The sequence below is a fragment of the Penaeus monodon genome, chromosome 39 (assembly GCF_015228065.2).
Source record: "Penaeus monodon isolate SGIC_2016 chromosome 39, NSTDA_Pmon_1, whole genome shotgun sequence".
Lineage (NCBI taxonomy): Eukaryota > Metazoa > Arthropoda > Malacostraca > Decapoda > Penaeidae > Penaeus > Penaeus monodon.
Genome location: NC_051424.1, coordinates 9,512,259 through 9,527,258, shown reverse-complemented (window position 1 = coordinate 9,527,258; position 15,000 = coordinate 9,512,259). Strand labels below are relative to the sequence as shown.

Genomic DNA, 15,000 nt, shown 5'->3' with positions numbered 1-15,000 from the left:
CCTCCTCCCCTCCCACCTCCCCTCCCACTTCCCCCATGGCGCCCCTCCAGCCACCCCCTCCCCTGCCCCATCCATCGGCCCAGACGCACCGCACGTGGGAGTTGGCATCCAGGCGCTGTTGCTACGGTGCCTCTGTCACGCCGTCTGCACCGCCGCCACCGCCAGGGCTATTAGTGCCACCGCTGAAGGGAACAATAGCCCAGGGGAAACTTGTGGCACTCTATAACACCAGGCTATCAGGCCGTTTCACCCTCCCTTCCCTCCCATGTACCCTCCCGCCCTACCCTTCCCTGATGTCTCCATCTGAAACAAACGTTCAAGGGCCCCGGGGCTGATTGGGGATTCAGGGTTGCCTAGGGGGCCTGGGCTGCTTGGGGGTCCAGTGCCACTCCCGCAGGAGAAGGTGAGGCTCATGTAGGTTCCCAATAGCGCTTCGCCTCACCGCCTGCTCCTCCTTGTTTACGGCGCTAAGGAATCCCGAGGAATCGTGGGAAAAATGGCGGTCTTGGTCGAACCTGTTATTTATTTGCGCGTCTCTGATAATGCGTTTGCAATACTGGTGTCCTCGGAAGGCTGGAGGAACGAGAGATCTTGATCTGTTTATTGTTACGGTGCCTCTTTTGATCTCTCGAGCCCGTATAATATGGGATATTGTCCACTTGAGGCTATTTTATGTTCTGTGTGTTCATGTGTATACAAACACTTACAAACAATACCCACACACGCTTTGTATGTGTCTATAACTCTGCATGTGTGTTTGTGTGTACTTACTCTCTCTAAATTCTATTTGCGTCCAGTCATTTCCTGTCGTTTTTCGTCCCTGTACATCCTGGGCGAAGTGGCATCGTGAGTCTGACAACTATCATTAAACTGCTTATCCCTGTTCCGATTCTCATCGTCATGGGAAAAGCATCGTGTTTCCCGGTTTCTTTTTTTCTTTCCTTTACCCTCGTTTTCTTTTCTTTTTTTCTTCTTTTCCCCTTCTTCTTCGTCTCTGTACATTCGTTTTCTTTTTATTTCTGAACTTTATTTTCGTTTTCTTTTTTTCTATCCCTTACACTCATTTTCATTTTCTTTCGGTATGTATTAATCAGTGCTGATAAGATACAAGTATATTTGGATTCAAGCGAAATGTCTAAAAGGATTGATACTTTCCTGGAGATCGTCTGACGTAAATCAGCTGATCCTTTCTCTCATCGAAAAAGTTTTCTTCATTCATATCTCTAAATCCTTATTTATTCAATTATCTATTGCCAAAACGAAAAGAAAATTAATACCTTCCTCTGATTTTATCCGATCTGCAAAGAGAATTCTGAAAAGAAATAAAAAAAAGAGAGAGGAATTGCCCTTGGGATGAATCTAGACTGTATTCAAATTTGCTGAAAATATGAAGTCACATCCGAGAAAATTTCCATTCATAAAACCTCGTGGCAACGCAGTCGTGCATTCATGTGTATTTAAATAGAAATATGCGTCTTAAAAGAAAAAAATACATAAATAAAAATGTTCTGATGCCGTAAATTAATATAATAACAACAAAGAGTAGCTGATAATACTGGGAAAAAAGAGAAAATAAAAGAAAATAGATTAAAAAAATGTCAACAAGAAATACAATATATCTTGCTCTATTGACAGCGGTCACGATGTCGGTTGGCGAAATATCGAGAAGTTTTGCTTGTTATTTTGTGTGAAGTTATCTGATGCTTTTTCTTTTTGTTTCGTGTTTGTCAGTTCGGCTGGTTGGTTGACTCAGGCGGGTGAGATGCAGGTTCAAAATATGTATGTATATATATATATATATATATATATATATATATATATATATATATATATATATATATATATTATGTTGTGTGTGTGTGTGTGTGTGTGTGTGTGTGTGTGTGTGTGTGTGTGTGTGTGTGTGTGTGTGTGTGTGTGTGTGTGTGTGTGTGTGTGTGTGTGTGTGTGTGTGTGTGTGTGTGTGCGTGTGGTGTGCGTGTGTGTGTGTGTGTGTGTGTGTGTGTGTGCGTGTGCGTGTGCGTGTGCGTGCGCACGTGCGCGTGCGTGCGCGCGTGTGTGTGCGTGTGCGTGTTCGTGTGTGTCTAGCCATCCAAACATATGAATAGAGAGCGAAATTTAAAGAGCGAGATCGGAAAAAGAAAGACATTGCATCAGTGCAATTCGCAACATCTCTGCAACGAGATCAGCTGATGTCACCGACCCTTAAGCAACCAAGTTGTAAACACCAATAACAACATTTAACGAACAAAGGATGAACACATTATCATCAGTTTGTTGCAACCTCGACCTGTTAACTACTTCCTCTCTCACTCTCTACTTTACTCTCTACGTTAGATAAAAACAATGTTCTTTGCCTAAGAAAAAAATAGGTCGGTGTTTCAAAATATAGATCTTTAAAAAAAATAGAAAAATTAGGGTTAGCAATATCATGCATTTCAAGTTGCCTCGTCAGTTTTCAAAAAAAAAAAAAAAAAAAAAAAAAACGATTTATAACTTAGTAAAATTCCGAAAATCAAATTAATTTCCTTGATTTATGTTCACGATTTCGCTAATGGAACGAACCTGACCTCATCTATCCTTTACTTTCCCTCTCCTTTTCATTTATCTGCCCCCCTTCCTCTTCTCTTCCTGTTCCTGTTCCTTCTTCGTAACTGCCCTTCCCCTTACTTCCTTTCCCTTTCCTCCATCTCCACTTTCTCCTTCCCTTCTCTTAGTATCCTTCCCCTTCATTCGCTTCGTCATTTTTCCCTTCCCTCTCCTCCCCGTCCTTTCTTTACCTTCCCTCCCTTATTCTTCTCTCCTCTCATCTTCCTTCTTACCTCTTCTTTCCCTCTCCTTCCCTCTTATCTTCCTTTCCCCTTCCCTCTCCTTCTTCCTTTCCCCCTCTCCTTCACTCTCTCCCCTTTCCCATCCTTCCACCTCTACTTCTCCTCTCCCTTCCTCTCCCTTTTTCCTCTCTTCCCTCTCCCTTTTCCCTCTTCCTCCCCTCTCTTCCTCTCCCCCTTCCCTCCCCTCTCTCCTCCTCCTCTCCTCCCTCTCCCTCTCTTCTTCCCCTCCCCTCGCCTCCCCTTCTCTCTCTTTCCCTCTCCTCTCCTCTTCTCTCCTTCCCTTCTCTCTCTCCCCCTCTCCTCCCTCTCCTCCCTCCCCTCTCCTCCCCTTTCCTCGATACACCCCACTGCATAACCCAAATGCATCGTTTGGCCCGGATTCAAAAATAGTAATGTCCCTTTTAAGCGATTTTATGAATTAGTTTGTCCCATGAAAACGAGACAGTAAAAGGATCCAAGGTTTCTGATAATTAGATAGACAGATATTTTAGACCTCAAAGGAAGTCCCTGTCTGAGTTTATTTGTTATTATTATTATTACTAATTCTTTTTTTCTTTCTTTCTTTCCTTCTCTCTGATCTTTTCTGTTTTTCTAGTTTCTCGTTTCTTCTACTTACTTCTTCTTCTTCTGCCTTTTCTTTTTCTCATTATTATCATTATCGTCACCGTTATCATTATTATTATTATTATTATTATTATTATTATTATTATTATTATTATTATTATTATTATTATTATTATTATTATTATTATTATCATGATCATTATCATAGCTATAATCATCATCATTATCATCATTATTATTATTATCATTATCATTATCTTTCTCTCTCCTCCTCCTCCTCCTCCTTCTCCTCCCTCTTCCTCCTCACCCAAACAGCCGGAGACAAACTTAAAAGACACACTCAGTATTTCCACAAAGTTCCCTTCAGAACATGCCATTAATACCTCGGCTTTTATGGGCTTTCGAGGAAAAAAAAAAAAAAAAAAAAAAAAAAAAAAAAAAAACGCGATTTCCTGAAGTCATAAATTGCAAGGTTTATGACCCGGGAAACCGCCTTAGGGATGTCGCCGTTTCATATTTGTATATAAACTTTATCTCTGTATGAAATTCGCTCCATTGGGGAGTTCTGTGGTTGAGCCTATAATTGTTTGTACAAATAAATAGAAAAGTGATTAGGTAAATTGATAAATAAGAAGATAATTAAAGCAATGATGATAATTCAAAAACGATTATTATAATTATAATAATAATAATAATAATAATAATAATAATAATAATAATAATAATAATAATAATAGCACTGATTATAATAGCAAGATTAATAACAGTAGTGCTAACAGAAATAACAACAATAATAATGATGAATGTAAAACACTCCGCCCTATTAATACTGTGATAGAAAAAAAACCCACAATGTATAATCTAGATTTATGGAAATTGAGACAACATTTTCGGAATCTCCTGAAATCCATCTTCAGGAAGATGGATTCCAGGAGGATTCCGAAAATGTTGTCTCAATGTCAATGAATCTAGATCGTGTTTTTTTTTTTTTATATAATGATGAGAATAATATTATTAATAAAAATAATAATAATAATAATGACTACAATAACAAGATAATAATAATACAAATAATAATGATAACAATAATATTATTAATAAAAATAATAATAAAAATGATTACAGTAACAAAAAAAAAAAATAATAATAACAATAATAATGCATGAAAAATAACAGCAACAACAACAAAACAACAACAATAATAATAATAATAATAATGATAATAATAACAACAATAACAACAACAACAAAACAACAATAATAATAATAATAATGATGATAATAATAATAATAATAATAATAATAATAATAATAATAATAACAACAACAACAACAATAACCACAACAAGGACAACAATAATAATAGTGATAGTAAAAATCAAATAATAATAATTATTATTATTATTATCATAATTGTTAACACTATTATTATAATTATTACTATAAGAAGTAATAGAAGAGGGTGAGCAACACAACAACATCATCAACAACAACAACAACAACAACAACAATAAAGCCTGTAAAAATACGGTATGTTGAATAGCTTCGTCAGCAAGCGACCTTGTGTTAAGCAAATAGAAATTGTTTATGTTGTTTTTGTCGTTATCGATTATGATGTTCCCTCACTTCCTTCAACAACAACAAAGCGTTTGTTGTGTTATTATAGTGCTTTGTGTCCTTTAACACCGCCATAAATATATGTTGACACGACACTGTATGTCACACCACAATAATCGCATTGTTATATTATTATAAACACAGCATATGTTGCCAGAATAAATATATGTTGCCACGATAAACACATTACATGATGTCGCAAACAATGACATGACAATAAACGCACTAAACGACAATAAATCATATCACATGACACCATAATAAGCACATCGGATGACACCAAAATAAGTCACATCGTATGACACCTCTATAATCACACATGACACCACTATAGACATAACAAATTGACACCGATATAAACACATCACATAACACCAAAAACAAACATACGACACCTCTAATAAACACATCAAATAAAAAAAAAACACACACAATGACATCGCAATCAACGTGACATCACAATAAAAAACGAAGTCCACCGAGATTACGTCTTCACTCCCCCCTCCCCCCACCCGCCGTTTCGATGACCGCAACCAAGTCAACCGCAATTAAATAACGTTACCGCAAGAACACAGCATCTTGAGGGAGAGTCTCCATCTCCTTGACCTCCGGCGCGCAAAAGTCCGCCATTGGAGAGTGTTTTTCTTTAAGGTTTCGAGGAGGAGGCGGTGGAGGAGGTTGCGCGGTTGAGAAGGGGGGGAGGGGGAGGGGAGGGGGTGATGTTCTGAGGGGTTACGTGCGTATCGGGAAAATGGGTTTTATGATTGTGGTGTGCGTGTTTTTATTTCGATTTCTATCTCTCTCTCTCTCTCTCTCTCTCTCTCTCTCTCTCTCTCTCTCTCTCTCTCTCTCTCTCTCTCTCTCTCTCTCTCTCTTGTTTTCTTTATTTTTTTCCTTGTACTTCTCCGTCTACTCTTTCTATTACGTAATGTTCTTCTACTGCTTCATCTTCGTTTTCTTTTTCTTCATCTCCTTCTGTTGTGTGGCGGTAGCGTTCTCGTCAAGCAACCCTGCCGACTCGCGTTTTAATCCCGCACCGCCAGTGGATGATCATCACCATCATCATCCACCTCCACCTTCACCTCCTATTTCTTCTTTATCTTTCCCTCCCCCTTCTCTTCCTCCTTCACGCTTTTCCTTTGTTTTCCTTTCTCGCTGCGCTCCGTAATCACACCCCGCGCGCTCGCTGATTGCCGGGAACCCAACATGGCGGCGGCGGGAAGGCGCGGAGTCCGATCTCACTTTCCATTCAGCGCCAGGCATTCCATTCCACGCTTCCGGGTCGCTTCTGGGTGGGTGTCAGCGCGGGTACGGAGTGCGTGCCTGTCGTAGCCGTGTTCCTAAGCTGCATGAGATGTCAGGATAGGATATATAATAAAGCTTTAGCGCGAATACCGACGCTCTTTGCCCGCCGATTCTCTCTTTACGGCGGATAAAGCGGTCGTGTGTCTAAAATATCGTTAAATATCGCTTAACCTGTCCGGTAATGTCACCACATCGACATCGCGGCGCCGTAATCGACTGTCTTTCTGCTCGACTGGAGTTTATACTGCCAGATATAGTTTCCCAATATCAGGTCTCGAGCCGCGACCGGAGACCAGAACAGGGATAGATGGACCAGTTTAAGTTCTCGAGTTCAAACTTGCCGCAATATAGATCCCGCGACGCGCTTTGATCGTGGGAAATAGGGAGACGTTTGTGTCACTCGGTTCTCTTATTGTTTCATGCTTTCGGATTTACCAAGGTGTGAAATTCGACATTAAGCGGGTAAGTGTAACCGGGTCACGTGTAAAAAGAAAACACGTACGCGAAGGGCACAGTATGACAAGACAATGTCGTAAATACTGCCGATACATACGACAATACAAATGCAAACCTTTGCGAATAAAGAGTAAACATTTACAGTTACTGGTTTCGTTTTAAATATCCCGAGTTTGACAAAAAGAAAAGAAGACATCGAGTGAAACATTCTTCCGCTGGAGAAGCGTGTGAAGGTCGTTCCCGCGCATAGAAAACGCGAGAGACAGTTCACTGCAGGGGGAACTCTCACAAAGCGAATTTATGGGGTAAATCGGTGAGGTATATTTTTTTTCCTCTCTCTCTCTGAAGTGATTTATTGCAGCAGAAAACCAACTTCGTTTGAAAGTTTGTGTAAACAAAGAAACGTACATGGAATATTTGATACTTGTGTCTGTAAACAATAGTCTGGACTCGGTCTGTAATTATTATCATCCTAATTATAATAAGTAGGTTGATAAACTTTATAATGATTATATCATCATCCCTACTACCATCATCATTTTTGTGGCTTATTCTTTCTTATGTTGTTATTGTTATCAAAATAACTATTCTGAATATCATTATTACTATCAATATCAGCATTTTATGTGTTAAAGTTGTAAATATTATTACCAGCATTACTACCACAATAATTATATTTGCTTTTACTATTAACTTTGCCATTTTCATAACAATCTCTACCGTTTCCATTATCGGCATAAAACCCACAATCAACAAAATATAATACGGTTTTCCACCACGCCAATGTTTCCGCCGCAAAAATCGAAAAAAATGAACACGATTGGCGGGGATGATTACACGCCATGTCTTTTAGTCTTCTTCACTTCCTTTGCTTTCGAATTTGCATCACCCACGCCCGCAACGCCCACATCTACAGGTTTGCCCCACTGGTCGTTGCTCCCACGCCCGCGCGCTGCCTCACTGACCCACTCTCCCACAGTCGCGAAAGACGCCCACACCGAAACGGTAAATGCCCTAGCCAGAATCAGTGCTTTGTTTGATAGTTGTCGTACAGTTTATGTTACTCTTTTAAAGAATAATAAATATCGGGAGTAAACAATAATGTTAAAATTAGAAGAATGAATATTCAGATCATGGAAAATAGAAGATAGATATAAAACTGAATGGTTATACTTCTAAACAGGCAAAACATATGATACAATAAAGACAACACTGTATATCAGAACGAACCACGAACTACAAGCCAAATCAAGCACGTACCGCAACAGCACAAACAAGAACAATCAAACAAAAATCAAACATATCACCTAAATAACGCTTACACAGACCATACTGGACACCAAAGCGACGATACACAACATATACAAAGCACCGCATAACACGCATACCACCACATTAATAAAACGAACACACACACGCACACTCAGCATAGGATTCGAAACCGGTCGCGAGGCTTCAAGGGCTGGGTCACCGTCGCCAACTCTCTCCTCTTTTTTATTTCTCTCTCTCTCTCTCTTTCTCTTCACCCTTAAAAGGATGCGCAGTTATGAGCCTCCTTTTGGCGAGCAGGTTTCTATAGCTTATATCCTCTTTGAGTACTAATGCGCATTGTTCCAGAAGAAAATAGAAGTGCAATGAAAGTACAGCACTTGTGCATACACACCGTTCGCGTAGCTTTGTTTGGATACTGGATACTCTGAAACTGGGATCCGAAGTACTGTTCACGAACGCGATATCGAGGCAAGAGGGTAGGAAATATAAACTATTGTATTGTCTAAAACCCTTTAATAAGAAGAAAGAAGAGGCAAAAGGGGAAATGTTCATTTGCTCCAAAGGTAGAACTCAACTTTTGAATAAATATGGTATGGAAGTATGCATAATTCTGCCTAAAATACAATTGCTGCGACCCAAATGAAGTTATAGATTAGTAAAGAGGTTATATTAACAACCTACATTGGTGATATTATTGAGATGAATGCGCGTGTTATGGTACATTAGATAACCATAACCATTTTAATAGTTTACATCAGAATAGCAAATTCAAATACAAGTAATTTCACTCGGCATAAGTACCGGGTCTCAGAGCGTTCTGATTTCATTTATTTAACGATACAACGACATTGTTTCTGCGTTATATACCAATACGCTTTTGCTTTTATGCCCCGCCAGGTAACTGCCTCCTCTATTGTTTCTAATTAAAGCAATGCAAATGCAGTTGTAGTTTACGGTATTGGTAACCAGATGCCACCAATGATTCTCACAAAAAAGAGACTGGAATATCTATACAATTATCGTGCTTCGAGTTATATATTACGCTATAAATTGACTGAGGTGAAATAAGTGCATCGCAGATTGTTTTTGCTTTAAAACGCAATGGTCGATTTTTTTTTGTCTCCTTATGTTTATCTAAATACTCTATTTTCATTAGCATATTGGTGGAAGGTAGCCCTAATTCTAAAGGGTATGTGTGTTGGCGGGAGAGAGAAGAGAAAAGGGGGGAGGAGGAGGGAGGGGGAAGAGAAATATATATAAAAAAATGAAGAGAAACGCGTGTGCTGTAGATGATTGGACAGCTAGATAAAAAAGATGATTGACAGCACCAGTTGATGTAAGTTGGATATCGGTCAATTTGCTGATCGATGTCCCATTATTTACCCGTCTGTTAAGATGATCTGTGTCAGGTCACCGTTCATACTGTGGTAGAAAAAATACAAAAAATATTATGACCTTACATACACAGTTATACATTTCTTTCATGCGGCTGTGCATCCCCTTCAGATACACAGGCTTATAACAATGCAGTTTAGCTACTTTTGCAGGTGAGAGTGACCCTCGGGCACTATGAACGAGTAACTCCCCCTCCCCTCCTCCCTCACTCTCCCCCCTCCTCCCTCACTCTCTCCCTCCCCTCCTCCCTCACTCTCTCCCTCCCCTCCTCCCTCACTCTCTCCCTCCCCTCCTCCTTCACTCTCTCCCTCCCCTCCTCCCTCACTCTCTCCCTCCCCTCCTCCCTCACTCTCTCCCTCCCTCCTCCCCTCACTCCCTCTCCTCCCTCCTCCCTCTCACCCCCCTCTCCTCCCTCACTCTCTCCTTCCCTCCTTCCTCATCTCCCTCCCGCCCTTGCCCTTTCGCCAGGTAGATACGATCTCCCTCCCTCATTCCATCCCTCCCAACACTCTCTTTTCCTTGCCCCTCCTCCCTCTCCTTTCTTTGCCACCTCTCTCTCTCTTTTCTCTCCTCTATGCTCTTCTCTCACCTTTCTCCTTGCCCCTCCCCCTGTCATTCCCTCCCTTACCCCCACCCCCGCCGATCCCCTCTCTTCCATACCCCTCCCTCTGTCTCTCCTTCCCTTGCCCCTTCCCTTCCTTGCCCCTCTTACCCATTCACTTACATCCTTACCCCTTCCCTCTCCCTTCCTTATCCCTCTCTCAATCCCTTGCTCCTCCCTCCTCTGTCCACCCTCTCTGGTCCCTACCTATCCCATTCCTTCTTCCTCCCTTGCCCCTCCCCCCTCCCCCTTGCAGCTCCCGCTTCCCCCCTCCCCCTTGTCCCTCCCGCTTCCTGCCATCCCCCTTGCCCCTCCCGCTCCCCCCTCCCCCTTGCCCCTCCCGTTCCCCCCTTCCCCCTTGCCCGTCCCCCTCTCTCCAGCGCCCTGCCTAACCCACAATCACAGACTCTCTCGCCAAGGAAAGTGGAACTCGTACGGAAATGGCGTCTCCCGAGGCGCGTGTTAGCTGGACTGGACTCCTGGAATGATTTACTTCGTTCTCTCCTTCCCGTGTCACATTTCCCGCCAGATGTCACTTCTCCTCAACCAAATATCGATGTATTTTTATTTTTTTTCTCTCTCTTTTCTATTTCCATAATTAAGTTTCGCTTCTTTGCCTAAGCACCCTCGACGATTTCGCGAAAGAAATTGTGGTCGCGCCATTTTTGGACTTAAGACGTTTACGCTCTCCTTGAAGATGGATCATAGGAAGAGCCACTTACTGCTGCATCCATGTATACACAAGCGCATTTTTTTTTTTTTTTTTAATGGTTTACAAGAAATGTGTAAATGCATCTGGTGTAAATGCGTATGCCGTAGAGATATGCCGTGCCCATAAACACAGACGTAGACACAGACATACGTACCTACGACGCGATTCGAAAACTGATCACGTAATTCGAAGCGGCCGGACGTGCGAGTGCCAGGGTCAGCGCATTCACGCCACGTCACAGGATCTCGGATGTGGCATCGGCGGCGAAATGGCACTCGAGGGGCAACCAGAAGGCGGATGTCATGAGGACCCGGAAATGTTTCAAGGAGTATCATGCACAAGGCAGGGCTTCACGGGCGTCATGGGGCTTCACCTGCTTCTGCCTCGTTAGTGTCCCCCCCCCACCCACCGTTCTGATCCCCAATGGCACCCCCCCCCCTCCTTCCTTCCTGACGATGGCATCCTCAGTGCCAAGGTTACGTCCACGTAGCGTCGGGTCGCCCGCAGGCGTGCACGAGTGTGTGTGTGTGTGTGTGTGTGTGTGTGTGTGTGGAGAGAGAGAGAGAGAGAGAGAGAGAGAGAGAGAGAGAGAGAGAGAGAGAGAGAGACAGACAGACAGACAGAGGAAGAGAGAGATAAAGAGACAGACAAACAGACAAAGAAAGAGAGAGAGAGAGAGAGAGAGAGAGAGAGAAGCAGACAGAAAGAGAGAGAGAGAGACAGACAGACAGAAAGAGAGAGAGAAAAAAGCAACATTGTTAAAATAGTTTTAGATGCCTACCTGGGTATGTTAGATTAATATTAACCTCTAGTTATCAGTCACTTGCCGCATATTATGCATTACCCAAAAGAAAGTTAAAGAGAGAGCGAGACAGAGAGAGAGAGAATGAGAGAAAGGGCACAGGAGTGTCAGAGGCAGACAGACAGACATACAAACAGAAAAACAGAAGGATTAGGTGAGAGACAGAAAGTTAGAGAGTGAAAGGGAAGAACAAATAGAGACCGAGAGTAAGAGTGAGTGAGAGAGAGAGAGGTGAGCGTGAGTGAGAGGCTGACAGATAGATATACAAAGTGATAGACAGACAAAGAGGTGGAGAGACAGGGAAAATGATTGAGACAGACCTACTACATATAAACACATCGTGAGAATGAGTGAGAGAGGGAGAGAGAGCGAGAGACAGACAGACAGACAGAGATAAAAAAAAAAAATAAAAAATAATTGTACTACAACTAAGTTATCAATTTCCTGAAACTTTACTTCGAAGAGGTTACGGTTTTCAAGATAAGTTCAAACGGTGCACGCGCTTGACCCTTCCACACGCATACTTTCATGCACACTGACCGCGCCCGACCCTCTCACCATGCATATTAAACCCTGATGCAACCTTTATTCATGCTCGTTGCATTGCCGAATAATCCTCATCACATAGAATTATGATCTTTGATAACAAGGAGATTCGCAAACCAATTAAAGATATACATTTTTTTGTGACGTGCCGATTGCGTAGTTGCATACGTGTTGATTTTTTTTTTATCGCTTTTGGAATGATTCATCCGAGACCGGAAGCTGCCCCGTCTTTCAAGTCTGGTCGCTTGCATATGACCGTCTTGACCTCTTGTGTAGGTCGTTCAAACGGGGTGAGGGAGATGGAAATCACCATTCTCTCTCTCTCTTTCTCTCTTCCTTTGCCTCTCTCTCTCGCTATCTCTCTCTCTCTCTCTCTCTCTCTCTCTCTCTCTCTCTCTCTCTCCCTCTCTCTCTCTCTCTCTCTCCTCCTCCCTCTCTCTTTTCTCCTCTCTCTCTCTCCTCTCTCTTCTCTCTCTCTCTCTCTTCCCTTCTCCCTCTCCTCGTCTCCTCTCTCCTCTCTCGCCTCTCTCTTCTCTCTCTTTCTCTCAACTCTCTCTTCTCTCTCCACTCTCTCTCGTCTCTCGCTCTTCTTCCCTCGGACTCCGCAGTGTTTCCTACTTTCTTCCTGTCCTTCTCCGCTCGTCCCCCGTTGCATCACTCGGCGAACAAGTCTAGCGCGTCTTCTTCGGATGAGGAGACGGTAATCCGGAAAAAAAAGCGAAGGTAATCTAGGCTTTAGCGGTGCATTGTATGTAAGCGCTTCGGAGAACACGCGAATGGAGGAGGGGGGGAGGGGGAGGAGGGGGCGGGAGAGGGGAGGTGGTCGGGGGGATAGGATCAGAAAAGACGGTACGAGGGTTCTAGGCGAGGAGGATTGTAGAAGGGGGTTGGGGAGAAGGGGAAGTTGAAGAGGGGAGAGGGTGAGAGGAGGAAGAGAAAGGGAGGGGGAGAGGGGGGGGGGGGAGGGAGAGGAGAAGAAAGAGGAGTGGGTGGACGAGGGGGGAGGGGGAGTGGCGAGGGAAGAAGGGGAGGGGGAGAGGGGGAGGGGAGGGGCGAGGGGAAGAGGAGAGGGAGGGGGGGGGGGAGGAGGGCGAGGGGAAGAAAGGGGAGTGGGTGGACGAGGGGGGAGGGGGAGGAGGGCGAGGGGAAGAAAGGGGAGTGGGTGGACGAGGGGGGAGGGGGAGGAGGGCGAGGGGAAGAAAGGGGAGTGGGTGGACGAAGGGGGGGAGAGGGAAGAGGGAAGAGCAACAGAAGGTAAGAAGGTGGTATGAAGGCAATCTCAACCCTTTCCTTATACAGAAGTTGAATGTCGTGGGGAGATAATGTGAGGAAGTATCATTAGCGGAATGATATTTGTTCTTGATATCATTCCCCGCTGAACCAATTGACCTCCAAGGCAACGGTTCGTCATCACGGACTCATAAATTTGGATATTAAATTCCGTACGTGTTTTTTTTTTTTTTTTTTTTTTTTTTCTTAAGTTGGTGAGAATGAAGAGGTTACGAACTTATTATTTTATTTTTTTATTATTATCATTATTTTAGCTGCCATTGCTCTCTATGATGTTCAACCACACGCGTCTGCGATAGTTTCTAATCAAGAATCGTAAAAACAACTTATTTACGCTCGTATTTCTTCCTTTTAACAATTTATGTGTTTTTTTTTTGTCCCCTACTGGTTCTCCAAATTGCAATCACTGACACCATTCTGTCTTTTTTCCCTTCATAAATCAACATCAATCACCACTTTATATTTTTTTTTTCTGACCTCACAAAGCATTGAACTTATTACGTCACCGTTTTTCTGAGGGCGTGACGTCACAGTGCCAAGTCGTCACCTTGACAGATCGTCTTGGCATCAGCCTCCCTGTCACGGGTCTCGTTGCAAGGTCGGCATTGCAAGGGAGATGTTGATCCAAGGTGATGATCTTTAATTCATCGAGGACTTATGGTGGCGACGTGATGGTGGTGGTGATGTTGCTGTTGTTTTTGTTGTTGTTGTTGTTGATGATGTGATGTGATGTTGTTGTCGATGATGATGATGATGATATTGATGTTGATGATGTTGATAATGTTATGATGATAATGATTATGATGTTGATGCTGTTGATGTTGATGCTGTTGATGATGATGATGATGATGATGATGATATTGTTGTTCTTATCATTGTTGTGTATGTGTTGATGTCAATTATGTTGATATGTGATCCCATTGCTGTTGCTGTTAGTGATGTTTAGATTTTTGGTGTGTATGTTGATGTTATCTATGTTGATGTTATCTATGTTGATGTTGCAGGCGTGTTTGCTGTTCATGTTGATTTTTTTCTACTTATGATGACTGATAGATATGTTGGTGATGACGATGTTGTTGTTTATGAGTCTCGTGTGTTTATGTTGACGATGTCAGTTACGTTGATTCTTGCAATAGTATTGTTATTTATGTCATTAAAGGTGATTTTCTCCTATCGATCTTAATGAGACAAATGCTAATGCAAACGTTGACATCTATGTTGATTGTGATATTATCGCTACAGTGTTGCAGTGGTGTGCATGACATCATTCAAGTTGACACGATTGTTGCAACTTTTTCTTGCTTCCATTTTTTCCTCAGTGATTTGTTTTGTACTCAAGTCACGTCTTCATCTGTCGGGTTAATTCGCTTCGTGGCGCAGTGAGGCAAGGGCTCCGTCTCGTGTGAAGTGTCATGCAATCTGGAGATAATGGCAGTCGTTGATAAGGAAGCACGCACGGCAGCATTTTGATAGCCGGGGGAATAATAACTTGGCTGTAATTGCATGATCGGGTAATCATGATGGGCTGGCAGTCACGTGGGTTCTCTGTGATTGCAAGGGCTTCATTTATTCGCAATTCAGGCCTAAAGTATTTTCTTGTGTGTTCCAA

General features: G+C 42.7%; 1 protein-coding gene across 1 annotated transcript in view; it reads right to left on the bottom strand.

Moving 5' to 3' along the window:
* Positions 1-15,000, bottom strand: part of LOC119597466 — an 89,619-nt gene that overhangs the window by 68,568 nt on the left and 6,051 nt on the right. The gene's annotated exons all lie outside the window — the stretch shown is intronic.